This window comes from Mauremys reevesii, linkage group 2, assembly GCF_016161935.1.
Source record: "Mauremys reevesii isolate NIE-2019 linkage group 2, ASM1616193v1, whole genome shotgun sequence".
Classification (NCBI taxonomy): domain Eukaryota; kingdom Metazoa; phylum Chordata; order Testudines; family Geoemydidae; genus Mauremys; species Mauremys reevesii.
The window spans coordinates 71,978,139-72,002,286 of record NC_052624.1 but is presented as its reverse complement, the minus strand read 5'-3'; positions in this window follow the sequence as shown (position 1 = coordinate 72,002,286).

Here is a 24,148-nt window from a genome sequence, read left to right as displayed (position 1 = left end):
CTGGGATGCACATCAGACTGGTGTATTCTGTGCTCCCCTTACAATCGGTGCACATTACCTAGGACCGTGACGATGACCCAGCCCAACTTAGACACATCCACTCTGGTTGGTGTGTTTTACTGACGGTCTTGTTGGCTTCGCCTCCCTTCCTGCATGGCAGACCCGGAACACAAGCAGACGAACCGTGGCAGCACTCTGTAGGAGGATGTGTGCAGGGGGCGGGGGAGAGAGGCAGGGTTCTAAAGATTGGTCTCCAAAACCTATATGACAGAGGCTATGACTTGGCATTAAGACGAATAGTACATAGAGCTGGTAGGGACCAGGTCCAGAAGAGCTCCGTGTAAGCTTGAAAGCTCATCTCTCCCACCAACAGAAGTGAATAGATATTACCTCACCCACATGGTCTCTAACATCCTGGGACTGACACGGCTACAACAACACTGCATAGCTCTGGAGAGATTTTTGTAAGGAAAACTAGGACAAAAGATTTAGTGAACTTAAAAAAAAACATCAGGATGGCTACCTGTGAGACGACAATTTTTCTGCTGTCATTTGCTCTTGTACTGAAACTCTACAAGACACCAGTGGAGACATATTGGGCATGTCCACATGGCATTTTGGAGCCCACAGGAATGAGTGTTCCAGCCTGGGTCAACAGACTTGGGTTAGTGGGGCTCACACTAGTGCTCCATAAATAGCTCTGTAAACCGTGCTTTGACAGTGCGGCTCACGATGGAGCACAGGCTCTGAAGCCTGGGGAGGGAGTGGCCTGTTAGGTTATTCAAAGAAATTACTAGTTCTTACACCAGCTATGTTAGCAGAGTTCATACAGTGCACTGCCCTCATGTACAGTAAATTGAAACGTTGCAAGAGTAGAATATTGAGCTGTTGGAAACTGTGCAAGGCAATTTTGTGCAAAACTGGTATTTGGGGCTCCATGCCTTCTTCTCATTGCAGCGGGTTTTGTTAAATAAAAGTTCCAATGAATTTGGCTTGGCAAGATTTATTTTTTAAAACACTTTAAACTCATTAAATTGTATGAATATTTGAAAGGTCAGATGCACAAAGGGAGAGTTTACTGCTACAGTACAAAGTGAGAAAGCTGAAAAATATCGTCAATAATGAACACCTCTGAAAGCCCTCTAACCACACTGCATTTGAACTGTGTGTTTTACTGAATGTATAGCTAGGTAAAGGGGCACACAGCATGCATTAAAACTAATTTATTGGGGGAAAGCTGTAAGGAACGATTCACATAACCAGACTAAAATGTACCAGCAGCAAGCACAAAATGAAATAAGAAAGGGAGTTATAGTACTATATAATCATTGTTGTCCTCTTTTTACCAGAGCTTTCTATTTATGGCTTTTAACATCTTATAAAGTCAAAAATAAAAGGCAGATAGACCCAGAATATGAGAATTAGCTATTCAGCATTTACTTTCAAATAACCAACTAATACAAAAACATTTAAACAGATAAATTGCAAACAGGAAAAGGTGCTAAATCTGTCTCTGCTCCCTCTCAGGGCTATGCTCACTACTGCTTCTCTGATATTTTGATTCTGACACCCACACAGACAAACATAGCGGCAACCAGTCCATGTCCCAGCCCCTGTGTGTGCAATCAACCTTCAGGGAAATCCTTCTCATTATCCCTAGATTAGTTCCTGCTCCTCTAGCCCAGGGCCTTGGGCAGTGGCTTCTACAGTTTCAGCTATCTTACGCCATAAGAGAGCTAAATTGCTTCAGTGCAAAGATGTTTTGTATAGACAAAAATGAACAGCCTAACTCATATGCAGTTAAGGTAGCCATGCTTCTAGTAGGTTACAAAATCACTGTTAAAAGCTGTAGTGAAAACAGGGCCTCCACCAGCCACATTTCTGTTTCATAAAACTAGTTTTTCCAAAACCTCCAAATAAAAAACAGTTCTGTCCTCCAACGCATAGTGTGTGGATCCTACAGTGTGTGTCTCTCTCTCCTCAGAACCACTGCTCTGTTTCTTTCTTCTCTGACAGTGATGCTTCTATCTCTTCCCCCCCGCCCCCGACACTTCTTCCCCTTGTAGGAAAAAAGGTTTAATATTTCTGAAGCAGAACTTCTAACAGCAAGTGGCTGTTTCCTGCTCTCTTCACTGCAGGAGATTTGGGCAGAGGACTCTTCATTTCTAACATTTGTTTGTTCACATTATTTCTCTCTTAATTTGATGCTAAGGGGGCAGGGGAAAGGTAGTTTTGTTTATCATTCTTGATCTGCTACCTAACAAGGTCCTTCAACAATGGTTTCTTATAGTGTGGGTATACATTACAGAGACAAGATTAGAACATACCAGGGGTGCAATAAGAGTAATATTACTCTTCTTTAGGCTATCATAATCTAGGAAGAGAATAGGAGTTTTTAAAATAGTTTTCCAGCAATAACCAATAAAATGACCAGTAACACTGGAGGATACATGGCGTAGTTGAAAGTTATATCCACCCTCTCAAACAGCATATACTGATCATCCACCACAAGTGATACCCATCATCTATTGAAATCACGGCTGATGCACTAGGGCCCAGCTTCACAAAGATATTTAGGCAGCTAAGTGCCTTTGTGAACCTGGGCCTTACAGTACAGTGACTATGGGATTTATTTGTTTAAATATCATCTATATATGGGAATGACTTTTAACGGTGTTTGAAGTATAGGGAATAAATGCTCTGAGGAGGCCATCTCCGCTGGGAAGGCATCCTCTCCCAGGATTATGTTTTGAAATGCTATTTAGTTCAGCTGGAAACATTCCAAAAGCTCCCTGACCCAAGAAAGTGCACTGTTCAGAAGTATCTTTATTAGCCAAGGATAAACATAATCAGGGATGGGTTAGCAGTTGACATAGAAGGCAATGAACCTCATCAAAGGAAATTCCCACCAGGCCCACACTCACTTTCAATTAAAAAACTAACTGCTTCTCTAGGCAGAGAGAGTTTTTATCCCCCCCCTACACATTTAGTGCTAATGCAACATTAGAAACCTTGCTGCTGTATCATTCTTTATTAAAAGAATAAAAAGGACTGCTCTGTTTTATTCCTAAACTCACTTGTGATCCCGCTGGGAGGAACTACATCTCCGCGTACAGGAGGTATGCGTCAGCCAGTGACCGGACTGGAATGTTTCTGACTAAGCAGGTGGCAAAGAGAGCAAACCAGAGACGATTTTATAACCTAAAAGGTTTTTATTAGGTATTCAAGGTGATGGAGTGTCCCTACATAACTTCCAATGTGTCTTTGAAGAACTGATTCTGCTTTTCCGGACCAAGAAATGTTCTCAGAATTATCCCACGGAAGGCCCCAAAGTGCTTGATCATTATTATGAATGGATTGAATATCTGATTGACTGTTACTCGCCAACTGTGATAGGGGGCTCAGCGGGCCAGGTTGCCTAGTAGTTAGTACACCTGACCTCCAATGCCTTGTCTCTGTATCAGGGCAGGGGCAGACAGTTGTAATGCCTGGTTACTGACCCCAGGCTGGGAGTGTTTGGGCCTCCCCTTTGCATCATCTGGGCCTTTGCCCTTAAGTGGGGCACGATAGGGGGACCCTGTCCACCAGGTCCCAGCCCAGAGGCCTGTGGGAAGTAATGTCATCAGGTTCCTCCCCACAGAGAGTCTAAAGGCATGTCTACACAACAATTAAAAACCCACAGGCTGGCCAATGCCAGCAGGCTCGGGCTCAGGCTAAGTGGCTGTTTCATTGCCATGTAGACATTTGGGCTCAGGCTGGAGTCTGGGCTCTAGGACTCTGTGAGGTGGGAGGGTCCCAGAGCTCAGGCTGCAGCCTGAGCCAGAACATCCACACCACAATTAAACAGCCATGCAGCCCAAGCCCCATGAGCCTGAGTCAGCTGGCATGGGTCAGCTGCAGGTGTCTAATTGCAATGTAGACATACCCTAAGTCTACCACCCGAGGCCACTTTTCCTAGCCTATGTGCTCCTTCAGTTTGAGGCATGCCCTCTAAAGTCCAAACAGTCAATAGTTTAACAAATGAAGCCCTGCAAGACCTGCTAGCTCTCAAAACGGGGTGACAGATGAAGAAGGCACTGCTGAGGGCTTTGCCCACTCTGTGGTCCCCTTTCAGGCTCCACCTTCTAACTGGCTTCCTGGAGAAGGATTCTTCTCACCTGCAGCCACCACCCCTCGCCTGGGCTTCTGAGCAACTTTTAACCTGCTCCTCCAGCTGGAAGATGGCTAGCAGGCCTGTAAGGGTGGGGACATCTGGGCCCAGTATTGCCTTTTAACCCCTTTTGGGCCCAGTGTGGGGTTTGTATACCACATCGCACCATTTGTCTATATTCCTATTTATAGGCCGCTCCCATTTTAGAAGGCTGTAGAAATCTTGGGTGGCCAGCTTATCTGTAAATACAACATAATCTTTAGCACCGATAACTGCACAGACTACTGAGCATTTAAAGCAAATGTTATTCTAATTAACCGTATTTGCAAATAACCAAGGCTCTCTCGGCTTATGACTTCCCCCAAGCACTGACTCAAGAGCACAGCAGCATAATACAGTGTATGCATAATGCCAGCATGCATTTGATAAAAGAAACATGATAGTCTTTAAAGAACAGTGTGGTGGCTGTAGCCACATGATGTATGGACCATAAGTAAAAGGAGAGGGTCTGTCTGTTTTCTATGTACTGAACCTTCAAAAGGAGGACAGCATCAGAATGCTCCAGAATGCAAAGGAAAGCTGCCATTTTTTGCCTCAGTTCAGATGCAGGACATTACAGGGAGCCAGCTGTTTTCTCCCTCTCTCTCCCTTACAACTTTTTGGGGTTAAAACCTCAGATTCTCCCCTTAGCTCCCTGGGGAGATAATCTGCCTTTGTTTTCAGTGACAGGTTATGTCGATATAATTTATATCACTCAGAGTTTGAATAAGCCTCGCTCCAGAGCGACGTAAGTTACACTGACCTAAGTGCTGGTATGGACAGTGCTATGTCAGCAGGAGAGCTTCATCAGTGCGGCTGCACTGCTGTAGCACTTCTAGTGTAGAGCAGAATATCTGATATGCATTGGGGGAGCCTGGCAGCTTCTTTATTTGTAGCACACCAACAGTTTAAAAAGTGATATTTTTCATCCCAATTTCCACCCTGGTAGTGATGTGGATGCTGGATCTTGTTCTGTTTTGTCTTAAAACCTGAATATTGTCCTTCCAAAATATGAAGGGTTGCTGCCAGACTGATCCTCTGTGACCAATACATGAATTGATTCACCTTCTTCACTCACTGAGACACCCTTTTTTGTCAAATTTGACATTTTACCCCTATGGGCAGAAATGCAGTAACAGTCAGATTTTCTCGATAAAATAAGATGACACTGAAAAAGCCAGGCACCAAACAATGTTATTGCCTATCAATTGCCATTAGCTAAGGAGAGAAAGAGGGAGAAAAAGATCAGATGAAATACCCTTTCCCACCCCTCACCACCCCTTTAATGTAGCACTGCAGGGGCACTCTGGAAAAAAGCAATCTGATTCAAAGCTGCACTTTATATCACCAGCTAGTGGGAAAATCTGATTTATTTAATGTATCATTATTTTGACAAAGGTCAATCCAAGACTGACTGTGTGTTGCTTCCAGGCTGTTTAGAAGTGAGATTTTTCAACGTGTTACTATTTGGTGAGAGTCTGACTGAAGAGTCTTGCAAGGAAGGGACAGGTTTTCTTTTGTGTTCCCTTTATTGTGTTTCTCCTTTCTTCTTACTACTCCAGGTTTTCCTTTAAGACTTCATTTTTATTTCTGTGTTGGTTTCCTTTGATATTTCGCCACTTGAGCAATCCTGGTTTCTCAATAGCTCTTAGCATCTAATAAAATATCCCTTTCACAGTCACTCAGAGAATCCACATTTTAAACATGAACAATTACAAAAGGTTATAGTACATGCCATACAGAATGCTGAGGGGCCACTAATTGGATGCATCAAATAATCTGACCAGATGGGGTTGGACGGGCTGGGTTTAGTTTGGTGGTTCACACCATACAGTTCAGGGCCCACTTCCTAAAAAAGTGTAATCCTGCAGTTGGGATACAAATGAGCAGCTCCCAGGACCCCATGATGACACCCACATTTCTAGGAGCAGAATCTGGGCCCTTTAAAATAAGTAAGAATATAAAAATAGACTCCTGGTAAGTGTGACCTATAGTTCTGAAATGATGCACATAGTCTCCAATGAGATCATTACTATATCAGAATAAAGGCCCAGTTACGTAACCCTTATTTGCACTGGTGAGCACTTACTCAACAAAATAGTCCCATTGCCTATGTGCTCCCTTCCAATACCTGTACCACAACTCAACAACATAGGGAATGACTGAGCACCTGTGGGAAAATCCAGATGTCACCCCTCAGAAAAATTAAACATTCCTGGCTGGCAGCAAATAAGTATTACATCACCTTCAGAGGCCTTCATTCAGGACTGGGGTACTAGTTATGTTAGAACATAGGAACATAAGAACGACCATAGTGAGTCAGACCAAAGGTCCATCTAACCCAGTATCCTGTCTTCCGATAGTGGCCAATGGCAGGTGCCCCAGAGGGAATGAATAGAACAGGTAATCATCAAGTGATCCATCCCCTGTCGCCCATTCCTAGTTTCTGGCAAACAAGACTATGGACACCATCCCTGCCCATCCTGGCTAATAGCCATTGATGGACCTATCCTCAGGAACTTATCTAATTCTTTTTTTAACCCTGTTAGAGTCCTGACCTTCACAACATCCTCTGGCAAAGATTTCCACAGGTTGACTGTGCATTGTGTGCAGAAATACTTCCTTTTTGTTTTAAACCTGCTGCCTATTAATTTCATTCAGTGACCCCTAGTTCTTGTGTTATGAGAAGGAGTAAATAATGCTTCCTTATTCACTTTCTCCCTACCAGACATGATTTTATAGACTTCTACCATATCCCCCCTTAGTCATCTCTTTTCCATGCTGAAAAGTCCCAGTCTTATTAATCTCTCCTCATATGGAAGCTGTTCCATACCCCTAATCATTTTGTTGCCCTTTTCTGTACCAATATACCTTTTTTTTTAGATGGGGCAACCACATCTGCACACAGTATTCAACATATGAGTATGCCATGGATTTACATAAGGCAATATGATATTTTATGTCTTATTATCCATTGTTTTCCTAATGATTCCCAACATTCTGTTACTTTTTTTGACTGCTGCTGCACATTAAGTGGATGTTTTCAGAGAACTATTCACAATGACTCCAAGATCTCTTTCTTGAGTGGTAACAGCTAATGTAGACTCCATCCTGTTATATGTATAGTTGGGATAATGTTTCCCAGTGTGCATTACTTTGCACTTATCAACACTGAATTTCATCTGCCATTTTGTTGCCCAGTCACTCAGTTTTGAGAGATCCTTTTGTAGCTTTTTGCAGTCTTCCTAGAACTTAACTATCTTGAGTAGTTTTGCATTATCTGCAAATTTTGCCACCTCACTGTTTACTCCTTTTTCCAGAAGCAGCAAATAATCCTGTGGCACCTTATAGACTAACAGACGTTTTGCAGCATGAGCTTTCATGGGTGAATACCCACTTACTCCTTTTTCCAGATAATTTATGAATATGTTTAATAGGACTGGTCCCAGTACAGACCCCTGAAGGACATCAATATTTACCTCTCTCCATTCTGAAAACTGATCATTTATTCCTACCTTTTGTTTCCTATCTTTTAACCAGTAAGTGATCCATGAGAGCACCTTCCCCCTTATCAGGCCCTGCCGTTCATAAAGCCAGCCCTGCTCTTATCCCATGACAGCTTACCTTGCTTAAGAGCCTTTGGTGAGGGACCTTGTCAAAGGTTTTCTGAAAATCTAAGTATTCTCTATCCACTGGATCCCCCTTGTTCACATGCTTGTTGACCCCCCTCAAAGAATTCTAGTAGATTGGTGAGTCATGATTTCCCTTTACAAAAACCATATTGACTCTTCCCCAACAAATCACGTTCATCTATGTGTTTGACAAGTCTGTTCTTTACTACAGTTTCTACCAGTTTTCCTGGTATGAACTTAGGCTTACCAGCCTGTAATTGCCGGAATGACCTGTGGAGCCTTTTAAAAAAATTGGCATCACATTAGTTATCCTCCAGTAAATCTAAAGCATTAAAGTAAAAAATGGTTACAAGATAAATAAAGATAAAATATTTCCTAATACTAAAACTTAAACTAGAGTTGGTTCAAGATGAAACCCTGTACCATGTAGCCAGGAACATTGCTGACCAAATTCTCAGGCAAGGAGATGCTCCCAAAGTCCGTAGGCTGTTTCTTTTGTCTTCATAGGTGAAAGAGAGAGAGATGGATAGGGAGAGATATGTTGGGGTGCCTTTGCTCCTCACTTTTATAGTCCAGTCCCCCTTTGAAATGCATTTTCCTGAGGGTGACCCCTAGATAAAGTTCATTCCCACTGTGGGGATGGAGACAAGGAGTCTCGTTGTGAAAAAGATTCCATGTTAAAATGCAGATCAATTTGTTCCTGCCACCCGTTCCTTGCCAAAGAATGGTGACTTGACAGGTGATTGGCCATCAATTTTGATGACACCGGGCTAGGGGCATCAACTTGCTCTTTGTCTTTGAGAAATTGTTTTACCCAGACTAGTCTGGTAAAGATATTTCAGACATAATATCAGCTTATTTTTATAACTTTACATATAACGTTGCTACATATATGTCACCACAATATCAATCAGAGAATTATTGGTTTTCAAACAATCCATCACAAAGCATATTTTGTACAAAGATTATTACAATAGTTTGCAGGGTGTGAATACAGGGTGCATATTTGATCAGACCTCACCCACCTTGTGTCTCTCTACTATCCTAGGATCAACACAGCTACCACAACACTGCATAAAACAAAGGCAATCAACAAAACCAAGGTCTAAGGATGCAGATACAACTGCAGTATTTTTCATACTCTGTACAACACTCAAGAGTACAGGTTTATCTGAGCAAATTTATACCAGAGTAGTTCCATAATCACTCCACACTTATCAAGAATTAATTCACTTCCAGCATGGTTGAGAAACCACTGTGTTTCAAGGTTTTCAATAGGTTTCATAACACAAGCCAGAAGTCAAAACATTCACACAGCTGCTACAATATTTTAAATTTAAAAAACGAAGCTGTACAAGTGTGTGATTTCTTAATATACTATATGAGGCAACTTGTCCCAAGTGCTGGACAGCAGGCCTGATTCCCTATCATCACCATAATCAAACACTCACTCTATTTGAGGACGATTGGGCCAGCCAGAGTGGCCATGGTTGAGACCCTATTATGCATAGCAAAGCTTAACATGATCTATAATTAGAGCTGATTGGGGAATGAATCATACACACTCTTCCCCCATACATTTTTTTGGCAAAAACAATTTTTCTTGTTTTTGTTTTAAAAATTTAAATTTTACAGGTTTTCATCAATAAACTGACAACCTAATTTTTTTTCTATGAATACAGTTTTCACCTCCATCTTCTTTCACTTCATTTGGTTATCTCCTCTGTTTTTCATTGTTTGTGTGAAACTTTCTATTCACTGAAGTCAAATTTCCATCAAAGTCATTGCTATCCATAACCTATTTACATCTACCAGTGTCTAAACTGATGCCACCACAATTACCATTACCGTAACTAGCCACTTATCTCCAAGCAATACAGTTCAACTTACCTGAGCAACATTAGCTCATCAGCATTCCTTTTGCTGAATTAGGGTAAAAAATGACACTAGAAAGAAGCTCACTATCTCAGAGTCATCACCATTGTAAATACTGATATTGCAGCCTCAACTGGAAATCCCACTACATGTATTGCCACTATCACACAGTGTGTTTGTCAGTTCTAGTCCACACAAAAGATTAGACACATGGTTTATTGCTCCTCCCCTCAGTAATTCTATTCTGATGCAGATATTCTTATTATAATCAGGGCACTCTTCTTCCACCTCCCATGATGGTGATGTTATAAACCCAATGGCCCTCATGGAAATAGGGAGAATATAATTTAAAGTCAGAGGTCATGACAGCTTTCAAGTTCTGCACTTCCTCTGTGTGAGAGAGAGTTGAATTTCCTCAATAAAAAGTGGAAAGAGAGAGAACAATCCAAACACAGTGGATTTTTTTTGTACTACCCTCCAACAAGATTCTGAGAATGTAAGAAAAAATTATGTACAGCAGTGGTTCTCAACCTTTCCAGACTACTGTACCCCTTTCAGGAGTGTGATTTGTCTTGCGTACCCCAAGTGTCCCCTCACTTAAAAACGACTTGCTTACAAAATCAGACCTAAAAATACGAAAGTGTCAGCACACATTATTACTGGAAAATTACAGACTTTCTCATTTTTACCATATAATTATAAAATCAATCAACTGGAATATAAATATTGTACTTACATTTCAGTGTGATACTTGAACCTGTTTTTCACTTGTGAGCCTTGTCTAAAGCCTGAGACTCACTGAAGCATGTAAGTTAGTTTTGCTGGGCCCCGTGTGGCAAGAGGCCCTGGGCAATTGCCCTGCTTGCCACCCCCTAATGCTGGCCCTGCACTTGCAACCTCCCCACCCCCAAACCTGTCCCTCAATTCCCCAATTCAGGGTGGTCAAAACCCTGAGGCTGAGAAACATTGATCTAGATGAGTTGTACCCCCTGGAAGACTTCTGTGTACCCCCAGGGGTATGCGTACTCCGGGCTGAGAACCACTGATGTACAGTACAAACACAAAGCAACTGTGGAGCAGGACAATCCCTATAGAATCCAGCCGACATGTTCTTTTGCTTCGTCTTCTGTCAGTTTATGCCAGTATTAAACTCTGATTTCAGCCAGATGGTGCGATTGCTACCTCAGCATTATTTCTGTGTGTTTAAATCCATCCTGCTGTAGAGCCCACCCTGGCTGAGGTGAGAGATTGATGCTGACACAGGCGGGGAAAAGCATCAGGCTATTAAGGACATAAGAAATCCTGACTGGCAGTAAGTGTGCTAATGAGACACTTGTTGCATGAACATGATGCTAATATTGAAACAAGTGATCCTGAGATACAAGAGATCTCCCAGGTCTGTGCAGCAGCTGCCCAAGCAGTTTGCACCTCCATCTTCTTCTGTTTCATTCTGTTATCTGCTCTGTTTTCAATTGTTTATCATTAAAACTACACACCCACCCCTCCCAAATGTGAAATCATGCATGGCCATAGTCAGGATTGGGCACGGGGGAAAGTGGGGACTGATAAGGTTCCCACAGAACACTTCTGCACACTGAGCTGACTGCAGAGGGAGAGGAAGAACCATTTGCCTCCTGTATCGCTGTTTCACATATGCAGCAGAGCTGGCGGATCCTAGCAATTTACAAATAACTGGATGAGGAGAGAAGGGGTGGAAAAGCAGGTATAGGCCTGAGACGAACTCTACACCTGTTATTCCTACTGAAGTAGATTGGATGTCTGGGTGTTCTGCATCTGTCGGGACTAGAATCAAACTGAGGCATCAGTTCTCTTCCGCACAAAGGGTAGAAACCTTTCTAGGTAGGGAAACTCAATTCTAGTCCATTTCTATTGGCCCTCTGTCAGGGCCAGATTGAGGAATAGGCATTATAGGCCCATGCCTCGGGCCCCAGTTCCCAGTGGCACAGGATGAAGTCAAAAACCCAGCTTCCATTTACAAAACATGTTTCTAGCCCCTAATGGATGCAAAGAAAAGCTTGCCTGAGCCTGGTGGAGATCTGTCTGAGTGTGCAGACAGCCTGAAACAATAGCTCCAAAAGATATGTATGGCCTCAATCATCATAGCTCTGAAACCTGCTGAAACGGAGGGAGCCATGGCAAGGTGTGGGGCCACAGAAGAGGTATGAGGTGTGCCTGAGGCCTGAATTCAGTCCTAGACTCAGTAGCCTTTCCTTGCGTAAAGTTTACTGCTGTTGATCTTGGTGAAAACTTAAAGTCACTAAGAAAAAGGAGGCAAATAAAGCCAAAAAAGGTTGGGGGCAGGACCAAAGAAAACCCAACAAATCACCTAAACAAAGATCTGTAACTTACCTGTGCATCGATGTCTACAAATTGCTCCTATCTTGCATTGGTTAGGCAGCTGGAGGGCTGTGACTTCAGCTTTTCTGTTGAAGCTTGTTTTATTGTTACTTCATCCTCCCACACTAACTCCACTCCGTTTTATCCACCCACTGCATCCTCTCTGACATGTAGATTATTCTCTCTTGATCAGGGACAGGCATATTTATGACTTGTCTGGAGTACACCTCGCAAAATGGGGCCCTGATTCTTGAGTGGGGATCTTAGGCACTACAGTAATAATAAAAGTAGAGATGGCCTTGAGCTGTAGAATTTGGATATACACTGGCATTTTCCCCGAGTTTGGACCCATCTGTAGAAAGAAAGAAAGAAAGAAAGAAAGAAAGAAAGAAAGAAAGAAAGAAAGAAAGAAAGAAAGAAAGAAAGAAAGGGGACCAATATAGAGAAAAAGATATGGGGGAGGACAAAAAGGCAAGAATGCAAACACACTATTATAACATTTCATTGTATTTAACTTTTTCTCTCTGCTAACCACAATGGGTTAGTTGGTTAGGGTAAGTGTCTTCACACACCCTTTTTTCCCCTCTTCCCAGAAGAGCATTCACTTCCCAGTAATATCACATGGGTAAGTGGGATGGTAGACTGAGCAAATTATTCCTGTTAAATCCTAAACTTAACAATCTATATTTATTTTATTTACAGGTTTTAACAGAAAAACAGTTGCAGCATGGAATAAGACGATCTGAAAAGTAAGCACAACATTTTCTTTACCACTAAACACACAATACTGTGAAACTGAACACTAAGAAAGAATGTCAAGAAAGAGTGAAGAATAACTGGTAATGGAATGCAACTGGAACACAGAAACGAGAGCCCAGCTAACAACTCTCAGTGACTTCCAGAGCCTCTTGCTCACTGCAGTTTCTTCAGCCTGCAGAGAATTTGGCCCAACTGTCTTCAAAGGTGATATACTGTACTAGCATCCCTCTGGTCGATATAGGCCCAATATCCTTTGTAAAGCACTTGGAGACCTACCAATGAGAAGTGCCATGTAAGAGTTAGGTATTATTCTTATTGCCAACCCCAAACTTTCAAAAATCATGAAACTGGCTACAAATGATTTTTTTAAAATAATAAATGTATTCTCTTTCTTTGCCTTTTAGTTTCTGAGTCATTAGGGCACACTCACTTCATGTTTTTAAGCTTTTCTCTGCAATCAGGAGGGCCAGAAACATGCTCACTCTTCATCTGAAATCTCAATATCACAAGACTCATGATAACATCATGAGAGCTGGCAATGTTGTAAAATGGGCTATTTATATTGCAGATTCCAACTACCTGTTCACCCAAGCAAGTACTTAATAGAATGGGAAGGGCAAAGTATCAGACAATTACATTTAAAACAGAATATTTAGAAAGGAGGGGAAGCTTCACAAGGAACTTGCTTATATTATAAATCCTTGAAAGAACAACAGCCTCTAATCAAGCAGAAAACCCATCAACATTCTAAGCAAATCTTTTGCCCTAAAGACATGTTGCCTCATGCTGTAGGAGCTTTATATGTAGAAGCACAAAGAAAAGTAGAACATTTGTTCTACTGCAAATTCCATTGCAGCAGAAACTGCAATGTGAACAGAGAAGGATGGTGATGGGGATTAAAGAAAGTAGTTTTCCCTCTTAACTGTCCATAATGTTCGGTGCTTAGCAAATCCAGTAAAACACCCAATTATCCAAAGGCCTTGAGGGACACCAGAAATTTTTGGATAATGGTGTATTGAGATAATCAAAGCAGCTAACTGAGCAGACTTTCTAGCCTGTGCTGAGGGTAAGGAAATCTGCTGAACCAGCTCTCTAGATTACAAATAGCCAGACAGACAGCTTTCCACAGGCTCTGTCACAGCAGGTCTTCCAGCACACAGAATAGGTTTTATTATCATTCACTACATGCAAGATAATAGTGCCTCCCTCCCAAACAAAGATCAGGGCTCTGCTGTGCGAGGTACTATATATAAACATGATACAGAAGAGTTCCTGTCCCAAAGAATTTATAATCCAAATAGACAAGACAGAGAAAGGAAATACTGTTGCCCCATTTTACAGAGCGGGATCTAAGGCACAGGGAAATTGAGGGACTTTCCTGAGGTCATACAAGAAGTCTGTGTCAGGACTGGCAACCGAACCCAGATCCATTGAACTGCATGGAAAGTTTTTTAAAGACACCATAATCGAGGCTCAACTTCAATGTATACCCCAAATTAAAAAACATAGTAAGAGAACCAAAGAAGTGCCACCGTGGCTAAACAAAGTAAAAGAAGCAGTGAGGAGTAAAAAGGCATCCTTTAAAAAGTGGATGTTAAATCCTAATGAGGAAAATAGAAAGGAGCATAAACTCTGACAAGTGAAGTGTAAAAATATTAGAAGCAAGGCCAAAAAAGAATTTGAAGAACAGCTAGCCAAAGACTCGAAAAATAATAGCAACATTTTTGTTAAGTACATCAGAAGCAGGAAGCCTAAACCACCATTGGGCCACTGGATGATCGAGATACTAAAGGATACAATAAGGCCATTATAAAGAAACTAAACAAATACAGTAGGGAACTAAATGCAGGTAAATCTCACCCTTAGAGATATTCCAATAAGCTTAGAAAGTGCTCCTGTCTCTAGCACCCAGATACGCAGTTCCCAAAGGGGTCCAAACCACAAATAAATCTGTTTTACTCTGTATAAAGCTTATACAGTGTAAACCCATAAATTGTTCGCCCTCTATAACACTGATAGAGAGATAGGCACAGCTGTTTGCTTCCCTAGGTATTAATTACTTGCTCCGGGTTAATTAATAAGTAAAAAGTGATTTTATTAAATAAAAAAAGTAGGATTTAAGCTGTTCCAAGTAATAACAGACAGAACAAAGTAAATTACCAAGCAAAATAAAACAAAACATGCAAGTCTAAGACTAATACAGTAGGGAACTAAATGCAGGCAAATCTCACCCGTAGAGATATTCCAATAAGCTTCTTTCACAGACTAGACGCCTTTCTAGTCTGGGCCCAATCCTTTCCCCTGGTACAGTCCTTGTTCCAGCTCAGGTTGTAGCTAGTGGATTTCTCATGACTGCAACCCCCTTTGTTCTGTTCCACTCTCTTATATACCGTTGGCACAAGGCGGGAAACTTTGTGTTTTTGGGTCCCCACCACTCCTTCTAAATGGAAAAGCACCAGGTTTAAGATGGATTCCAGTACCAGGTGACATGGTCACATGTCCTGTGAGACCCCAACCTTCATTCTTCCCGGCCTGACTCACAGGAAGGCTTGCAAGTAAACAGCGCCATCTACAGTTAATTGTCCTAGTTAATGGGAGCCATCAAGATTCTAAAACACCATTAATGGCCCATGCTTTTCATAACTATAATAGGGCCTCAGAGTTATATTTTATATTCCTAGTTTCAGATACAAGAATGATACATTCATATAAATAGGATGAATACACTCAGTAGATTATAAGCTTTGTACTGATACCTTACAAAAGACCTTTTGCATGAAGCATATTCCAGTTACATTATATTTACACTTATTAGCATATTTTTATAAAATCATATGGAGTGCAATGTCATAACAAGAACTAGGGGTCACCAAATGAAATTAATAGGCAGCAGGTTTAAAACAAACAAAAGGAAGTATTTCTTCACAGAACACACAGTCAACCTGTGGAACTCTTTGCCAGAGGATGTTGTGAAGGCCAAGACTATAACAAGGTTAAAAAAAGAACTAGATAAGATCATGGAGGATACGTCCATCAATGGCTATTAGCCAGGATGGGCAGGGATGCAAAACCATGCTCTGAAAGGTCCCTAGCCACTGTTTGCCAGAAGCTGGGAATGAGCAACGGGGGATGGATCATTTGATGATTACCTGTTCTGTTCATTCCCTCTGAAGCACCTGGCATTGGCCACTGTTGGAAGACAGGATACTGGGCTAGATGGACCATTGGGCTAACCCAGTATGGCTGTTCTTATGTAGCATAACTGACAGTTGGTAGGACATATCACCATCCTCACGAGCATGGTCTTCACAATTCAGCGGTATCCGAGTTGACTCCCTATTTCAAAGTAGCCTTTTAAGATCCTAACTTTTTGTATTACATTTACCACAATTCATTGCAGTTTCCTTGGAGGACCAGAGCACAGTCCACCTCAGAGCTCTCTCAATTCCCCTTTGCTGAGATGGATGACCAAGAAGCAGCCTGAAGCAATAAAACAGATACTATGTGAAATCTCGGCAGCCAAAGAAGAAATCCAGGCACCCAAACAGTTTAAAAAATAAATATAGAATCTGTAATGGAAAAAGCACCAATATTGGTAGGGGTAGGTCTATAATGCAATAAGGGGATGGGATGGCAGCTCAAGTAGCCAGATCCACACTAGCTTTAATCTAGTTAGCTTGGATACCAGAGCAGTGAAGCTGCAGCAGCATGGGCTTCAATGCAGGCTGTACACGTTCACCTGGAACAGCAGGCCAACGCTAAAGTTTGCACTGCAGCAGCTTTACAGCTCCAGTACTCAAGCTAACTACATTAAAGCTGGCTCAGGTATTGCTACATGAGCTGCCATCATACCCCATGATTGCAATATAGACAAGCCCTATGTAATATTACTAGGAAAACACAGATCCAGAATTAGATACTATTATCAAGCCCAGAAGACCTTTTCTAAGACCTCAGGACATTACAGCCTGGAAACTTAGCAAATCAGAGGAATAGAGATTAGAGTGCTGGATGGTACTGCAAGTTAAATTTGGGAGACAGTGGCAATCCAAGAAGTTTAGGAAGTAACAGCAATTTACTGTAGTGCCTTGTTTACTAACTTCTTTGAGCAGGGGCGGCTCCAGGCCCCACCAGGCCAAGCGCGTGCTTGGGGCGGCATGCCACGGGGGGCGCTCTGCCGGTCACCGGGAGGGCGGCAGGTGGCTCCGGTGGACCTCCCGCAGGCGTTCCTGTGGGAGGTCCACCAAGCCGCAGGACCAGCGGACCATCCGCAGGCACGCCTGCGGGAGGTCCACCGGAGCCGCCTGCCGCCCTCCCGGCAACCGGCAGAGCGCCCCCCATGGCATGCCGCCCTGCTTGGGGCGGCGAAATGTCTAGAGCCGCCCCTGTCTTTGAGACTCTTCTATATGAAATTTCAAAACTAAAGAATGTCCTCTGATACTTTGTGTGCCTTTCCACAGACATAAATAACTGGGAAGTTATTTTAAGACAGGGGTTCTCAAACTTCATTGCACCATGACCCCCTTCTGACAACAAATTTATTACATGACCCCGGGAGGGGTGGCAGAGCCAGAGCCCCACCACCCCGGTTGGAGGGGAAGGAGAGGGGACCACAGCCTAAGCACCTCTGCCGTGATGGAGGTGGAACTTGGGCTTCAGGTTCAGTCCTGGGTCCCAGCAAATATAATGCTGGCTCTGGCGACCCCATTAAAATGGGGTCGCAACCCACTTTGGAGTCCCACAATTTGAGAACCGCTGTTCTAGGATCATCACCCTTACTATCACGTCTTGGCAGCATAACCAGAACAGATTGGGTTCTCTTACATGGAAAAACAGAGGATTCATCGTGAATGTGGCTCAGATAGAGGGTGGCATATTATGACAACATGTAGCACATTATCCATTCCTTGCTGGCAGTCTCGATTCTTACTCAGAGCTTAGATATTTGTCACACAGAACTGCAACAAGATGTTGACATCCATGACAGATGGAAGCTTCGCCCATAGAGCAGTACCTCTTTGCAAACATAATTGGCCTGATGTATCTACACTGAAGTTTGTAAAAGTTCAGCGGCTCTTTGTAAGCTGCATTTCCTCACTGAAGTGTTTGGTGAAGTCATTGGAATAAGAAAAAAAAAAACACCCATTGTTACCCAAGGCCACTATTCCCACTGAAGTCAGTGGAGATTCACCAGAATAAAACTGGTATAACAGAGCAAGAACCACCCTCTTATTCTGCAGGGGAACTGTGGCATTTGGTACTATGAAATGAGCTGTGTCCTTCAGTCTTCCAATGCATCACTAATTCTTCACTGAGGTAGTAAAAATTACAATAAGCAATTGTCAATTTTTTTAAACACCAAAAAGATACCAAGAATTGTTCCGCAAAAAGAATAGGAGTACTTGTGGCACCTTAGAGACTAACAAATGTATTGTAGTATAAGCTTTCGTGGGCCACGAAAGCTTATGCTACAACAAATGTGTTAGTCTCTAAGGTGCCACAAGTACTCCTATTCTTTTTGCGGATACAGACTAACACGGCTACTCCTCTGAAATAATGGTTCCGTGAGTGACTGCATACTCTGCCAGAAGAATTCAATGTAGCATTGGAGAGCATAATCCCCCACTTCCCACATGAAAAACTTTCTACCGTTTAAAGCTCTACTGGAGCTTTAAATTTCAAAATGATACACCTCTTCCATACACTACTGCAGGCTCACAAGGAAATGACTCAGGAAAGTTTTGATGAGGATTCTCTGTAGGCTGTCAGCACATGCTAGAGTATTTTGAAAAGTGTATGTATGAGAACACAAATGAACCATGTGGTTGTGGGTGAGAGTATTATTCCTGGTGATTCCTCTAGCCTCTTCCAAAGTTATCCCTCATTTTCAAAGAGCAAGTGTCTTCAATAATAAATACTGTTGCCAAAATGAGTTTACCCCTCTTCTACTTTCAAGGGTATGTTCTTGCTGTCATACAGCTTGATGGATTTTAAAGTGGCTGCCCTTTAAAAAGAAAGAGAACAGAAACAAAAATCATGTTATTACCTCTAGTTTGGCTACCAGAGGATGTTTAGAGAGATTTTGCACCCTGATAATGAGAGAAATGTATATGATGGGAGGGAGGAAATGGATCTTCATGGGTCAAGAAATTACATGGAGTACTTTAATACCTGGCCTGAGCTGATGTGCACTGGAGACTGAAATGACCGATTAAGAAAATGGACCTCAACTGGTTTGTACAGTTAAATGGGTTTTATGTCCAGCCATCTTTGAAGATAATAACAGGAATTTCCACTGAGACTTCAGTTCTGTCCAGCTAGGTTATTTGCATGACTCTTTTTTAAATCACAAACCAGATAAGTACCGTTAACTGGTTGTTTTTAATGTATCTTGAAACACAAGTTGCATTTATCACAGTTCATATGGTAGGGAGCAGCAGAAAAATATTTTCATTTCACAAATTAGGCCCTCTCTCCTCAAAACAAATCCAATATTTGTAGACATTTTGACAGACTAATGAATAGGTAGATACATTTGCATAGCAGGACAAGTACTAGTTTCTAGATGAAAGATGTGATAAAACATTAAAGACAGACAAACATGTCATGTAGGTTCTGATTATACCATTTGACTGTCAAGAAAAATGGAAGTAGCTTGCCAACCACATGTTAAGCAGACAACCCACTGATCAGTAGGACTTTGAAAATTTCACCAGAGCCTGAATAATTTAAATTTTTTGGAGTTTGCCTGTGATAAATATGTCAAGATGTCTTTTGTTATTGTTACTAGGATTGTGCCTTTAAAATGATCATTGAAAGTTATCTAGGTGTTTTCAGGAAATATATTGGCCCTGGAGAGAGATGGGTGGACATTTTAATGTTAAAAAGCAGCAAGGAAGAATGTCAGATATATTATCTGTGTGATGATATTATTATGTAGGAGAAACTTGACCTTAATGCTTTTTGGTATTCAGTGGGCTTATTATTCCACCCTCTCATACACATTTGTACTGTCACCATCAACAAGGAAATTGGCATAATGAAAGCAGTAAGCCATCATTTAATTAAAAAATAAATCTATCAGCCAGTCGGTAGTAAATAAATAATGGAACATTTAAAAGTGTAGCATGATATTGTGGAAACTAAGGAATCAGTATGTTTAAAAGAGAGGTTAGTTAGAACAATTTTTTATTTTTAGAGATAAGATGACGTCTGTATGCCTAACAAAACACAACTAAGTGAAAACATAACTTAGTAAAGAGTGTTTATAATAGAGATGGCCTGGAGAGCTTAGCTGTGGATAAACAGAATTGTTCAGAAGCCTGCAGGGTTGGTAGGTTAGGTATTTTGCCCACTGCGATCCTGAAGGGTTTTGATTAACACCATAAATAGGAGTTTAAATCCTGGATGTTATTAAGTACTGCTCTACCAGCAGCTTGTCCTGGACAGAAATCATAGCATTAGAAAACAGGCTGGCCAGTTCTATGACAGGGAGAAAGAAGAAACACAAGGCATTTGTAGGGACCCAATTCAGCAATGCTTACTCATGATAAGCCGCACTTAATCATGCAAGAAGTTCCACTGAAGTCAGCAGGCCCACTTGCATGGAAAAGGTTGCAGAGCTGGATTTTTAGTATTGTGAAATACAGTAGATATCCTCCCTATCATCGCAGAAAGACTGCCTGAAAAGGATTGCAAGCTGAGTAATGGAGCCAACCCAGGAGGATGCAGAGCTAAGCTACCTTGAAGATGCACTGATGCAGCACTTCTCCTGGTCATTTTCTACTGGAGTGGGGCCTCTGACCCAAATTCAGCAAGATACTTAAGCACACACTGAATTTTAAGCATGTGATTAGTCCCAATAAGAATATTTTCCAACAAAAAAATGTCATCAGAAAATACTGATGGGTCCAAACCAAAACTGATCATGGGAAAGGGTCGGTTTTGACTAATCTCCCAATTTGAAACAATTGTCAAAAAAAGACATTTCCACATTTTTGAAACAAAAAGTTGTTCTTCCTGGTTCAAAATAAATTTTCATTTAAATTTTTAGTTGATATATATTAAAAGGTTTTTTAAAAGTATAAAGGTCAAAACCTAAACAAACTTTCAATTGACCCAATGTGAAATTTTTTACAAATTCGAGATTGAAAGGGAAAAAATTTTGAACTCTTAAAAACTCTTGCAGAATGGGAAAATGGTTTCCCACCCAGCTCTACTCCCAGTGCAGTCAGTAGGACTGTGTACTCAAATACTTGGCATGAGTTAAATACTTTGTTGAACCAGGGCTCTATGAAGCCTGAGGCAAACTTTACAGCTGACCTTAGGAAGCAGACTGCTCAGGGAAAGTGGGAGTGACAGCTGCAATTTTGGTTGCTGACGTGTGCAGTTTATCACTTCTGCAGGCACAGGTAGATGTATCTGGTCCAGTCTGTTTTCAGAGCAGGACAGCACTTTAATGCACTAGGACTGAAATCATACTTGTACTTCCCAGAGTAGAAAGTAATTTTATCTCAACAGCTAGATAGGGATCACACACATAACACACAGAAGCACAAGTAAAATAACATTGCAAGTACTTGCTATCAGTCATTAAGATTCATAGCACACAGACAGAATAACTTGACTTTAGTAAAGCTTTTGACTCTGGCTCGCATAACCTTCTCAAACAAACAAACTAGGGAAGTACCGCCTAGATGGAGCTATTATAAGGTGGGTGCATGACTGGTTGGAAAACCATTCCCAGAGAGTAATCATCAGTGGTTCACAGTCAAGCTGTGCATATCAAGTGGGGTCCCACAGGAATTGGTCCTGGGTTTGGTTCTGCTCAATATCTTCATAAATGATTTAGTCAGCGGTTCTCAACCTGTTTATGTGCGACCCACAATGTGTTACAGGGGCCGCAGGCTGAGAACCACGGCAGCCCCTCAACTCTCCCCACAATCCCCTGTGCCCAGTGCCCCCACCAAGAGCGGGCCCAGGAGCAGAGCCCTGGGCTGGGCAGCTGAGATCCAGACCCCAGCGTGGGACCGGGCAGCTGGAACCTGGATCCTGCAGCAGGGTCAGACCCCACCTCCACATGCAGGGCCAGATTGCCAGACACCCCTACCCCACCTGTGTGGGGCCAAGCAACCAGACCAAGGGACAGCCCCTGCACGCTGGGCCAGGTGGCCAGACTGCGGGACAGCCCTCCACCTTGGGCAGGGCCAGGCGGCCAGAGCCTGACCCTGGAACCCCGCTGCATGGGGCCAGGTGGCCAGACCTGGCCCCTGCAGCACGAGGCCAGGCAGCTGGAGCCCGCCACACAGGATTGGGCCCCCAACAGCTGGACCCCAGGACCCCACTGCACAGAGCTGGCTAGCTGGAACCCGGGGCTCCACCATGTGGGGCCAGGCAGACAGCAGCTGGACCTGGACCCCTCCAGGTGGGGTTGGGCAGCCAGACCCTGGGACCCCACCACAAGAGGCGGGTAGCCCACAGCTGGACCTGGACACCCCCACGTAGGGCTGGGCAACCAGACACAACCCCTGGAGCAGAACCCCACCTAAAACCTGGGGGTGCTGCAGCACTCCACCAGAACACTAGATCCCAGCACCTGCCACCTCCTCACTGCCCAGAACCCCCCGCCCCCATAAACCTACCCACAGACCCACTAACCAGCCCCTTGCTGGCAGGAGCGCTCCTGCAGGCTGCCTTACTCTCTCTCCCCTCTCAGCCAACCCTGCCCCCTGCCAGACCAGTGCAGCACATTTTGAATTTTTTTTAAGCACACAGCTGGGCCGCAGCTGTGTGCCAATTAGGCTGCAGGTTGAGAACTGCTGAGTTAGATAATAGCATAGAGAGAACATATATAAAGTTTGCAGACAGAACCAAGCTGGGAGGGGTTGCAAGTGCTTTGGAGGATAGGATTAAAATTCAGAATGATCTGGACAAACTGGAGAAATGGTCTGAAGTAAATTGGATGAAATTCAATAAAAGACAAATGCAGAGTACTCCACTTAGGAAAAAAAAACATCAGTTGCACACATACAAAATGGGCAATGACTGCCTAGGAAGGAGCACCGGGGGTTATAGTGGATCACAAGCTAAATATGAGTCAATAGTGTAACACTGCTAGGGAAAAAAAAGCAATTATAGGATATATTACTAGGAGTGTTGTAAGCAAGACATGAGAAGTAATTCTTCCACTCTACTCCACACTGATAAGGTAGAGTATTGTGTCCAGTTCTGGGAGATACATTTCAGGAAAGATGTGGACAAATAGGAAAAAGTCCAGAGAAGAGCAACAAAACTGTTAAAAGGTCTAGAAAACATGAATAATGAGGAAAGATTGAAAAAAAATAGGTTTGTTTAGTCTGGGGAAGAGAAGACTGAGAGGGGACATGATAACAGTTTTCAAGTACATAAAATATTGTTACAAGGAAGAGGGTGAAAAATTGTTCTTGTTAACCTCTGAAGATGCAACAAGAAGAAATGGGCTTAAATAGCAGCAAGGGAGGTTTAGGTTGAACGTAAGGAAAAACTTCCTTACAGGGTGGTTAAGCACTGGAACAAATTGCCTAAGGAGGCTATGGAATCTCTGTCACTGGAGGTTTTTAAGAGCAGGTTAAACGAATACCTGTCAGAGATGGTCTAGTGATTATGTAGTCCTGCCTTGAGTGCTGAGGACTGGACCAGATGACTTATTGAGGTCCCTCTCAGTCCTAAATTTCTCCATTACTTATTACAGCATTATTGGCTGACGGTACATGAAATATCACAAAGGCAGATGACCAGGGCTGGCTCTACTATTTTTGCTGCCCCAAGCAAAAAAAAAAAAAAAAGCCAACTGGACTGTGCCGCCCCTTAGCATGTGCCGCCCCAGGCACGTGCTTCCTTGGCTGGTGCCTGGAGCCAGCCCTGCAGATGACTGATCCAACTATTAACTGCAATTTCATATAATAGAGTCCCAAGGAAGTTAGGGTTTAAACCCATACTTAAGGACTGTTCGATATTTTCTAAGTTTGTCCCAAATTTACCCTAAAGACTCGAACAAGAAGCCATGCTGGCGGATCAGTGCCTCAGATGGGGACTATCTCGATATTCCTCAGGTTACCAAGGCTTCCACTCTCTGATGACCTCTGCCCTGCAGCTAGAAAAGCTCTTCTGATACAGAGAATATTCTCCAATACTGGCTCTGGGCAGCAGCAGCGCCACCACAACTAGTGAATTGCTGACACTAAGTATAGCTAAACCCCTTTTTTGTTCTTCTCACCAATGTAGAAACTATCAGAGGGGTAGCCGTGTTAGTCTGGATCTGTAAAAGCAACAAAGAATCCTGTGGCACCTTATAGAC